We start from the raw sequence: 12813 nt of genomic DNA on the forward strand, positions 1-12813 counted from the left end.
ATTAAACAGTACTGGTCCCAATACGGACCCCTGTGGGACGCCACTCATCACCAACCTCCATCTGGAGGTTGAGCCGCTGACCACTACCCTCTGGATGCGACCATCTAACCAATTCTTCACCCACCAGACAGTCCACCCATCAAATCCATACCTCTCCAGTTGAGAGAGAAGGATGTTGTGGGGGACCGTGTCAAAGGGCTTACAGAGGTCCAGATAGGCGACATCTGTAGCCCTTCCCGTGTCCACTGATGTAGTCACTCCATCATAGAAGGCCACTAGGTTAGTCAGGCAGGACTTGCCCTCGGTGAAGCCATGCTGGCTGTCTCGAATCACCTCCCTGTATGACAACCTAGGGAGCACATCCCTGAGGCCATGCCAAACTTTCTTTGGCAATGCCAATTTAAGACAATTTAGATGGTTCTTGCCACTTTCACCTTCATCCATTTGTTCCCTTTCCTATTCCATTCCCTGTCTTGTGTTAGGAGAAATGATTGTACAGCTATGTGGGGAACCAGTGGTCCAGATCTTGGCTAAGCAAGTGTCTAATTCCCGTTGAAACCAGTATTACACATATAGATATCCCTCAAGTTCTGAACCTTCATGGTATATAGAGTTATAATTTTAAAATTATTACTTAGATGACTGGAACTAGAAGGAGGGGCAGCTCTCAGGAGTCCAGCTGGCTGTGATAGACGCAATGCTTACTGACTATGGTAAAATAGAGTAGACATATTTTCATTTCTTGCTACATCTGGAGAGTTACCCCCTTCTATCTTCTGTTTTCTTACAGCCTCTGCTGCTACCCAAACTGCTCATTTCTTCCCATTCTAGCCAGCTGAATCTTCTATGTCATCCATATGGTGGCTTTAAACCGCCAGAGAAGCAGGGTTGAGAGAAGAAGGGGAAGGATGAAGCATACAGGAACAGGTAATATCCTATGCGCTTTTAATAGAGGACATGTGACTGTGGCTAAAATACTGCAAAAATATACATCATTTAGGAAATCTGAAAATTCTTGAATAAGCATAACTGACAACTGTGTCCAAACAAAGGTCCTTAGTCTCCTTTCTGAAAGAGCTGGTGATAGGAACTGCTGAGTCTCCTTTATAGGCTGCCGTGGTCCCTTCTCTGAAGGAGGTAGGGGGAGGGTAGGAGGGGAGAAGGTAGGGTAGGACAGTGATTAGTATCTGTAAAACCCAGCTTTAAGCAGCATACTTAATGGTGGGATTTTGGCAGACAAATATTGACAGCGCACTAATGTTGCTAAGCTAGCAGTCCCCTGCTGAAGGGCTGGAATGTGCGAGCCACACAAAAGCCTGCCTATGGGACAACACAGAGCGCCACTGCACTAGCAGCACCTCTCGGTGCTACCACATGCATCAAAGGAGTGGGCTTTCTTGCAAAATTTGCTCCTTCCAGTGGGATAAGTCTATCCTCCGCTTTGGTTGTTGTTGCTGTTGTTTTTCCTGCGGAAGAAGCCAAAGAACAGGACTGAGGTAGTGATTTTTCCCTTGGAGGAAGCAAAGAGTGGGCAGCATTTTTCTTTGACACGGGGGAAAAGCCTAACATGCTGTTAATCCCCACAGGAGCAGATCACACAGTGGCCCCTGCATGTGCTGCAGCTTCAACAGAGACTGTCTGGATCCACATTGTACCCAGACTCATATCCCACCTCCCTGTCACCTCATTTACAGGGGAATTTTACCCCTGCAGCCTATGGCTTTAAACGTATATTGATGACGTCATTGGCAGAGTTTTGTCTTGTTACCATTGAAAAGCTGTGAGAAAAAAACTGATGCAAGATAACTGTTGGTGTCTGAATATCATATCTGAAACTCCACCTGGTAACTCAGTGTATGCCATGATCTGCTTTGATTCACCGTGGCTGGAACCTAAGACATGCTTTTCATGCACTGTGACTGACACAAAACACAGCTCAGAGTTAGATTACTTGTATCTATACTTTTCCATTAGAGGTTTTAGTCTTTAGGCATTTTCGTAAATGAAATACTTTTATTTCCATTTGTATATTATTTTGAAGTAAATAACTAATTGAGAAAATTAAGATTTTAGCACTGAGCAAAACCATTATTGCTTTTTCTGAAAAGCTGTCTGGCTTATATTCCAGTATCGTATTTACATCCAATTACAGGCTACTTTGGACCACAGAAAGGTTAATCCAACACTGAAAAGTGAATAGAAAGGCTCCCATCAATTTCCAATAGTTTGGCCTATGTTCATACCAATGGTCAGAATTGGTACCTAGGTCTGATTTTCTTAAAAACTTTCAGGAAAATGTCATTATGAAGCTTCACAACCTCAATCACAATTCACTAGTCCATCCAGCATGGTTTAGGGTGTCTCCACGGAATGCAATTCAGGCCATGTAATGCTACTTGAAATTGCAGAAAGGAAAGTACAAGTCTTCAGACATATCTTCTGTCAAATTAATCATGGACTGTTGATTCAGAGATACCAAATGTCAGAGATGTTTTTTTCATTTTACCATATGATAACCCAAGTATGTTCATGCATTTCTGTAAAAGGTAGTGATATTTTTTCTCCTCTAGTATATCACTAGGGAGAATAGACAGTGCTGTATGTACAACTCTATTCACAGCAAAAGCCAGATAAACCAAAAGAACCACTTATAGCTAGGCAGATGTTCATAACCTTGATTTTATAACCTCCAAACAACAGTGTTTGATTCGATACATGAAAAGCAATAAATCAGGAAATGTCATGACAAATGGAACAGTAAAAAGGAAACAAGGCAATAATCTGGGAAAAACATTTCTGATATAGATTATCTGTGGCTTTCCTAGCTTGTGCTTCAGAGATGTTCAGACTATGGTATGACATGTGCTAGGTTTTAATAGCTATATTATCTCGCAGCCCAGAAGGCCAACCATATCCTGGTCCGCATCAAAAGCAGCGTGGCCAGCAGGTCAAGGGAGGGGATTCTGCCCCTCTACTCTGCTCTGGTGAGACCCCACCTGGAGTCCTGCGTCCAGCTCTGGAGCCCTCAGCATAAGAAAGACATGGAGCTGTTGGAGCGGGTCCAGAGGAGGGCCATGAAAATGATCAGGGGGATGGAACACCTCTCCTCTGAAGAAAGGCTGAGAGAGTTGGGGTTGTCCAGCCTAGAGAAGAGAAGGCTTTGGGGAGACCTTCTTGCAGCCTCTCAGTACTTCAAGGGGGCTTATGAGAAAGATGGCGGCAAACTTTTTATCAGGGCCTGTTGTGACAGGACAAGGGGGAATGGCTTTAAACTAAAGGGGGGTAGATTTAGACTAGATAGAAGGAAGAAATTTTTTATGCTGAGGGTGGTGAAGCACTGGCACAGGTTGCCCCGAGAGGTGGTGGATGCCCCATCCCTGGAAACACTCAAGGTCAGTGGGGCTGACCTGAGCAACCTGATCTAGTTGAAGATGTCCCTGCTCATTGCAGGGGGGGTTGGACTAGATGACCTTTAGAGGTCCCTTCCAACCCAAACTATTCTATGATTCTATGATTAAGTTATTGAGCACATCAGTGTATTAGCTAGCCGGGAAGAAGAGGGAGTAGTCAGAATTGTATAACCTGGCAGTTTTCTGAAGACAACAAGCAGTGGATACCATTTAATTTCAGAATGACCACACCAGATAGAAAATCTAGTCATATATAAAAGCATCAAACCATACATAAAAGCGTGTGATACAGGCTTTTTCATTTTTTCATAAATTATTTTACTGCTTTGACTAAGCGTGGAGAAATTATACATTTGCTGAACTGAGCTAAGGCCAAAGAAGAGCCACATCATTGTTTTCTCCATTTGTCATTCAAATCCCTCTAGGTTTTATCTGGCATATTTATAGCTTTATATCCACATTAATTAAAAACTTTAATGAGATTTTGGTTTAACTGATTATATATGCTAGCAACAATACTAAGCATATACATGGAATTCATGTATACTCACAGCATTTACAGCATGTATAGTTCTCAGCTGTAATTTGTAAATTTTATTGCATATCATCACTGTGGACAAGGTTTGCAATCCATCCAACAATTTCTATGAAATGACTTGTATGTAGCTTCTGTAGCCAACAAGAGAAATGACCATAATGGATTGTGGAATGATGCACTGGTTGATGTGATTTCCTCCAGGAGAATGGAGGCAAGGGAGGCTGGGAAGGAAGAAATACCAAACCTCATGCAGACACAGGCAGACGTTATTTACAGTGATAAATTTTGCCGTAGAAGACGAGTCTGCCTGAGCTCTAGCAACAATGGAGAAAGCCTCAAGAGCTCCAGACGTAGCTCAGAGCATGAACCATAGATGCTATTAATTGCTTCCAAAGGGTACTCTCTATATTGACCCTATGATACAGTTCGCTTCTGCCAATACATTTCACAGTTTATACAGAACTACCTTGAAATGAAACACTTTGATCTTGTTCAACAAACTAAAATATCTTGACCTGGACAGATCTGACCCCAAACCAAATATTTCATTTTGATTTTGCTGACATAAATATTTGATTTTCAGATGAAAGTTTTTGCTTTTCAGGCTAAAAATGGCAATAAATAAAAATTCAACATAGGTATCTCTTCAATGAAAACATATATTTTTCTTCTAAAAATTTTCTAAAATTTTTTTCTGCCTGAATGTTTCTGATAAATACACAGCAACACTATATACATAAATTCACATATACACAAGAGTATATCTGTTAGATGTATGCACATAATCTCATATTTATTCACTCTTTGGAAAGATACCAACAATCTGCTAGTTGATAGGTCAGGATTCTCCATTTTAGCTAGATGAAAAAAATAGTTAAAATATGGGAAAATTGGAAAAAAAATCATAGAAACAAGCAAAAAAAAAGACCTCTTGCTTTCTTGGTATGTAAAGAAAACACTAAATAAACAATTTGTGAACCCAGTAACGAAAGTCAACACTTAAATCTGTGTGAGTTCTCCCTATGTCTATTTATTTTTCTGTCTCCAAATATTAAATGCAAACTTCAATACAAAGCCAAGAATTAGGTTCCATACATAGAAATGCCTTAGTGATTGTGAAAAATAATGCTGTGGTGTCTCTAGTTGGGAGGTTTGGAAGAAAGAGAACTTAAAAAAAAAAGAAAAAAAAAAAGAAACTGTTCCACTTCATCTAGCAGTGCTGCAATACATCACTCCAATTAAATCCCAGCCAATAAGCAAAGGGACGTGTTAAGTAAAATTCATGAGCTTTGAATGCATGTGAATGAATATGCCAATCAGAATCAATGCCACCCATTCATCTGGTGTAACACCATGGTGATGACAATGAGCTTGAAAGCAGCCTTTGTTGTCATCAGCTGTGCAGTAGTTGCCACAGCCCCAGCCTGGATCAAATGTGTGGGACATTTAAATCTTCAGCATGGCACCAACACACAGAACATCTTATTCATGCCAAAAAAGGAGCTATAATCAGCCTCCGAGTAAATAATTCAGGATCAGTTCCTTAAAGGGCACAAATTTCCTTCTTTTAAAATGACCAAAAGGGTGTTCCTCTCCTTGCTTGACTTTACCATATGGACACAAGCACAGCTTTTTACAACCATGTAGTATATTTGTCACTTTAGAAAATCTGTTGCTATATTAATGTCTGTAGCTGAGACTTCTGTGGGCCTTAACTAATATTGTAATAGGAATATTTTTGTGGGACCCTGCATCTCAGCCCTTTTGAGTGCTGCAGTGGCAGATGGCTAGCTCTCACTGCTTTTACAATAACCATTTCATTTGTGATGCTTGACCTGAATTCCATTCCTTGTTTAAAAGTGTGTCTCAGTTCTCGAATGGTATTTCACAGAATTGCCATTTCCATAGTGTTTCCACATGCTGTTCTCCAAATAACACATTTGCCCATAAAACAGGGTGGAAGAAAAGAATATGGAACTAAGTGTCACAATTGAAAATGTTTAATCTAGGAATACGTATCCAAATACTGATGACAGCTTCATTTTTATTGGATTTAAATTATACCACTGTTATGTTCTTATATGTCAATTTGCATCACTTACAGATCATATTGTATTTTTAGTGCTTTGTGCTGTAAGTTACAGTTGTCTTTCTTCCATTGTGTTCTTAGTAGTTATAACATTGTAAATGTGAAACGCCATGCTAGAGAAACAGGCCTGTGAGTGGTGACATACACTCAACTTCTTTGAATAAATTAAGCATGCATGCTTGCAGTAATAGATCCACCCATTAATCAGCGTGTTTAAAAAGATGTGACAACCACTGCATAGAACTGATATTTCCCCAATTTACCAGCGGATATTACTCGCTGCTGAATGCTTTGTCTGCACATTTCTCATGTTATTTTTCTGTTCCTGGGTAGGAAATTAATCTTAAGAGGAAGAACAAGTGATCTTAAGGAACCTTATTTGGAAAGAGGTTCTTTCTGAGGTTTCTTCTGCAGCCAATTAAAATCTCAAGCAGAGGAAGCTGAACACATCATTCAAGTACCCATTTGATTAAGAAATATTAAACATGATGCCTAGATTTGGCCATTCCTTCTCATTCTCTGGGACCGAGTCCACAAAGAGTAAGTTAAACTTAATAGGGGGAATGAATGTGAGGACCACAAAGAGACAGCAGAAACGATGCTGCAGAAACAATGCTGTCTGCCCATTAAGATTATCTACAACCCTATATTGTGATCCTTCTGTTAGTGACCTAGTCTTTTCCTACCGGAAGTGACCTGGTCTTTTCCTAATGGAATTCTGCAATGCATTTCTTTAAAAAAAAAAATTTACTCTGCCTGAGCTTTTTGCAGCATCTTAGATTGATCCACAGCAGTTTGATGAAAGTTCATGCAACAGGCCCAAGTATGAGAGGACTATGAGACATACAGCAAAGATACATTCCACCTTCTAGCAGAAGACATATTTCTTTAGACTCAAAGTGAATGGCAGATTATTTCCAGCTGTAACTAAACCCATACTTTATGGCATTGTGCAGTCAATAGTAACTCAAATTTAAACAAACGATATATCTCTGAACATATATCCTCTTAGTTCTTTTTAAAAAGAGTTGTTTTCATAATTTGAGACAGAAACATTTTACTTAATTTTCAGTAACATGAAAGCATGAGAATATCCTCTGTTGATACTCTAGTTCTTTAGGGTTTTTACCTAAGTGTGTTGACCTTCAAAGACCCAGAAAGCTCTCTGTTGTCCTAGTGAAGGTAAAAAGAGTCCCAGAACCATGAGTCTTTTTCTCAGGTTTATCCTCAGGCAGCCACTAAGTAAAATGAAAATCTGACAAAAATTCAAGTTTTAACAAGAAGTTACAGACATATTTCTCCAGATATTCTTCATGATATATAACCATGCTATTACCACCAAGGCAAAACCAGTTCCTAAATGTTTTAAGCTGATTCAAGAGAAGGCAGGTACTTATCCTCATGGTGAGGAGGTTTCTGGAGTTCATTGCCACATGGAACTTATGGTTAAGAGTACATATCCACAGTTCATAAATTTGGAAAGCTCTTGGAAAGGCTCCTAGTCTCCTCACTTGCAACAAGTTATCACATTACACCTATGAAAAATACTTTCTCCCACCAGTTGCTTAGGGGACAGAATCTCAGCCCAAAGCTGGCCATACCGTTCTTACATACCCGAATGACAGCAGCACAATTGGCATGAAGCTATCAACTCAGAACAAACGCCAGGTCACCTGGACTCCTGCATTGCTCTCAGCTCTGTATCACAAGTTGTCACAAGCTCCTTAGACCTGTCGTCCATTTTATTCCACCAAATAAATCTCAAGGTTTTGCTTCTTATCGTCAAGACAGCATTGGGCTCACACTAGCTAAATGATTGTATGAAGTCTCTGGTCAACAGCTCTCCTATGGTGAAACGGTATATGAAAAGTTTTTTGTAATCTGGAAAGCTTTGTGGGAACTAATTTTTTTATGCTATTCTGTTTGGGTTTTGCAATAATAGACTCTGGCCTGAAAGGCAATTACTTTCTGTTATACTTAAGTGGACCAATGGGAAGTAAGTCACAAACTTTGTTGCTTCTTGTCTGCTGCTGTGGTTTAAATGTCCATCCAATGAACTAAGTACCTTCTTGTATTTGAAATTATATGGCTAATTAGATAGAAAATTAGATGGATTCTCTTTTTCTACAAATACATACAAAAAATGCACACATTCATATAGAGAACTCTAAGAGTTTTAGATGTCACTATTTTCACACTTAACCTTAATTCCTGACAGGTGGTCAAAGAAATTTCATTGCATTTAATAAAGCAGGTTTCACGCAAAACTTAATCAGAAGTTGCTTAATGTGTATGCAGAAGCAAATTAAAAACAAAACAAAAAAACCCAACAAAACAAAAAAAACCACCACTGACAGCCCTCAATAGCTATTCAAACTTGTCATAATTATATCACTAATTTTCTTCAGCAACTCCCAAACCAAAGGTGAAGTTATAGTTCTATCTTTTGACCCATTCAGCCTTGGACTGACTTACAATAAAATTATGTAGAAAACAGTTAATGTTGACCATGGTGGTATTTTCTGTACGTTATTGGGATACCTGTCTTGGTATTAATGAGAAAGCCCAAACTCATCTCTGTTTGCCCACTACTTAGCCACAATTTTGATCATTAGTGACTAAAGCTGGTATTTTCAAAAAGATGCTAAAGGAAATCTATAGTGTTATACTGAGTTTTTAAGGCTGATCTCTTGCTTCTTTGGGGATTTTGAAAAGGGACTGAATCTGAAGCTGCAACTGAGAGGTGCTGCGTTTATGTTTAGTATAGACTCTGTTTCAGCATTAGATTGAACGTCATATTTCTTACAAATGAAGGGCTACTGTTGGAATATTTCTTTTATGGGTAATTCCATCACAAAATGTATTCACATCCCATTTTCAGGGTTTTTCTTAAGATCGGAAATATACTTATACTTTACTAGACTAGAAGATTTAGAATCAATATTCCTTACAACCACAATAGCATGCATATACAAAGAAGTAGAAAATAAAATGACATTATTTAAAAAATATAACAAGTCACCAATTATTTCAGATTTAGGGGGCTGCTTATGGGCTAACTTGAGATGTAAGCAAATAAGTGCTAATTAATTAGAATCTATGACAGTGTTCAGTACCATCTCTTTGATCTTTCACTAGTAGCTGCCAACAAAGCACACATACTCACAATGCTTTAGTTTCAGTCAAGTGATCAGCAAAACATGTTCAGCTCATTTAAATAACAAAAGCTGGTAAAATACAACTATCTTTTATAGCATTAAGCAAAGATTTGAGTTCAGATGACAGCATCTGGCACTTATAGAACAGATAACTTGGAGCCATTTATATTGGACAGATAACTTGAGTTAAACTTAAAAATGGATGAAGCCACAAGCCAGAGGCTAGAATAAATTCCACAATAACTCCCCTGCTCAACCATTGGTATTCTGGCTATTTAACCACAGATATACCGTTGCTCTGTGAACAGTGTCACACAAACATCTGGGCAGAAAGACATACTGTGGATAGTTCACAAACAGAAGATGCATTTGTTTCAATGATATCAAAATTCAGAGGAAGCATAGAGCAACAAAAATAAGTGATGTGTACAGGCCAGAATCTAGATTTCTGTATATACGGCTATCACACCTTTTTGAGCTGGAGTGTTGGGATTTTTCTGTACATGTGTATATATTTTCGAGACTTATTAAAAGGAATAGCTATGTGTCTGTGAAAATGGGATATGTTTGAAATATAATCAAGAATATATAGTGACATGAACAGTGTTTAAATTTTAGGTTTTTTAATACAATTTTAGAATGGCATCATTATATACACATATTAAAAAAGATTTTTCTAACATTGTCATATTTTAACCTACAAAGGTAAGGCACTGTCTTGCTTGTATACTTTCTTCTTTATTGCTCCAAGTATTTTGGCTTAGTGGGATACATGGTTCTCTTCTAGGAGGCAAACTGTTGAGAGGAAGCAGAAATTTAACTGTACAGGTGTTCTAGTTCAATGGAGCACTTGCTCAAGTATGGAGTTAAATCCTGCCTCTAATTAGCAATTTAAGTTGAAGCCACGCCTAAGTGCTCTGTGGACTCAAGACTCAGAGAAGACAGCTGCAGACAGGCACGTTGATTTCCTCAGGTGATGTGGATGAGATGATGGGGAGGACCATGGGAGCACGGCTCCCTGCAGTGGGTGCTGCAGCGGCAGTGGTCCCCGGCCTGTGCTGACTCCCAGACTATTCTCTGGGATTGTGTCTGTGCCGGCAACGGTTCAGCAGACTTGACAGCTGAGATTAGCAAGTCCCAGTGCTTGGGCCTGAGCACAGGCACTGTTTGATTTGCTAGTATAGACTTAGCTCGTGTGCAGCCATGTCCCCATCGCCATGCCCAGCCATCCCGGGGCTGTCTGATTCCCAGTCCCCCCACCGGGCCTGATCCTGACCCCCGCCCACAGGCTGGTAACCCACCCAGCCTTGGCCCATCCCCTCCCCCAGGGAGGTGCCCAACACCCATGTGCCCCTACAGGTGATTAGTCAGTAATCAGCAACGCTTTAGTAGCTGCTCCAGCGCACACTCAGGTTGAAACTGTCTCCGCCCCCTTTTAGGAAATGTGTTCCTCCGTGTTCCCTTCCCACTTAAGTTCGACCAAGCTTAGACAATTTTTGTAAAGGGATGGTTCATTTCAAGAAAAATAATCTTCCTGTGCGCTCTCCTGTGGACTGGAAAGTGAAGCCCAAAGGTCATCTTTTCTATCTAGAGCATAAGAGTGGCCACGTCACGTTAAATCAAAAGTTCATCTTGCCCAGCATCCCATTCCCATCGGTGGCCAACAGTGATGCCATGGAAAGACATGGCAGTACAAAATATACCTTACTTCCTACAGCAAAAGCTTCCAACCATCAGTGGTTTAGTGGCTCTTTGAGACCCGACATATCTGAAATGGTGAAGTTGCAGCTTGCAGGAAGGTTACAAAATGACTTCATGTATTTAGCTCAGATGAAGCTCACCGCTTCCTTGTAGACCCAGGAGAAAGGGAGATGGGAGGGGGGCAGGTGACGTGAATCTGTGGCACATTTTCGTACAAACACAGCCCCCAATTTTATTAAGCTTGTCCAGTTAAAATCGTGTATTTTGACACTTGTTTCAAGAATTTCTTATTTTGGCTTAGCTTAACCCTGTTCCAAACTGATTTAGATTAAAACATTGTAAGCTTAGCCTAAACAAAAAGAATTTAAACAGAGCCTTTTCACATTAGATTAACCAAACTAGTTGAAAATTATAATTTAACTTAAATTGTTGTAGCATTGTAGATGTAGATAAAGTAAATGTGTAACTGAGAGAACATGGCCTCAGGCACATGTTAAAATATCCAGTTAATCACAGTAGTAAGATGACTAGCCCAGCTCTCAGCCATAACATGAATTAGTCCATCAGCTCTCATACTTAATCACATCAAAACTTCACACTATTTTTTCAGCCGCAGAACATACCATGCAGCCTCAAACTACCCATCAGCAATACACCAAGGAAACAAATACCCTTCTTAGTTTGTTCTGAAAATATTGAGACCATCCACTTGAAGAAATATGTGGAAGTTAAACGCATCTTACCAGTACAGGTAAATTTTCCCTTTCCTTAAAATAATGTATTTATTAGAGTAAAAAAAGAAAACAGAATCTGCCAGTAGGAAGACTGATGCTCATTGCAGCAGTCCTGTACAGCACTTCAGTCTTCCCCACGAAAACTCTTTTGTTTACTGCTAACACATGTAACAATTCATGTGAATACACCAACACAGATGAAGCAGCACAGGCTAATTCCCACTTCAGAGACCTGCCACATCAATTAAGAGATGGCTTATGCTTTAATTCTGAAACTTGAAATGCCACGCTGAAAAACTAAGCATTCTCATCATCACATTAATATTCAATTCAGCTTTTCCTGGCCCTTTTGCCATGCCTTAAGGTCATTTACAGCAGTAATAATAACAATGCTAGACACTCAGCCAAGACAACGTTCAGCTAAATCTACACTACAGAATCCACTGTTCTGTGGGACCACAAGCAATACAGGTTTCCCTGCCTGGAAAAGGCCAAGTCATTTTAAGAAATTGGTTTGATACTCAGGAATCAGCATTAAAATTGTGCTACTGTGCTTCTAGTGAAGCACCTAAAAAAATTATTTTAATTTTTCATTTATGATAAAATCATTCTCGCTCTCCCTGTCAGTTACTAAATTTAAGTATGTAGGTGTTAAGCAATTTAAATTTCTTAATCTCAAGGATTTTAGTTCAAAGCAAATATTGCAAAATATTACTTTTAAAATTCATTTGAAGTTTAAAGATATTCATTTTCAAAGAGTTCATGCATATTTTGTCTTTTGTTTCTGTGAATATTCCAATGAATGGCTTGACAGGCAATAATATCAAGAATTTAAAGAAATTACATTTTTAAATGCAAGAATTTGTTGGAAACTTATGTTTAGAAGTTATGTTCACTCCATAAGGAAAAGTATCACACATTCATTTTTTCATTCATATAAAATAAATACAGTTCCAAATCCCAGACACTGAAATTTTTTAAAAAGCTTCTAGAAACTGACCTGCTAAATGAAAACTGTTCCTAGAATTTTCAGTGTTAATTCTATCAAGCCCTCTTGAGAAAATTGCAAGCTTCTTTTTAAACTTTGTGAACAGAAAAGGGATCTGGGTAGCTTTTTTTTAAGTGGGTTTTTTTTTTCTGAGATATTCATAGAATCATAGAATCATAGAATAGTTGAATCATA

The sequence above is a fragment of the Aptenodytes forsteri genome, unplaced genomic scaffold (genome assembly GCF_000699145.1).
Source record: "Aptenodytes forsteri isolate BGI_AS27 unplaced genomic scaffold, ASM69914v1 Scaffold94, whole genome shotgun sequence".
Lineage (NCBI taxonomy): Eukaryota > Metazoa > Chordata > Aves > Sphenisciformes > Spheniscidae > Aptenodytes > Aptenodytes forsteri.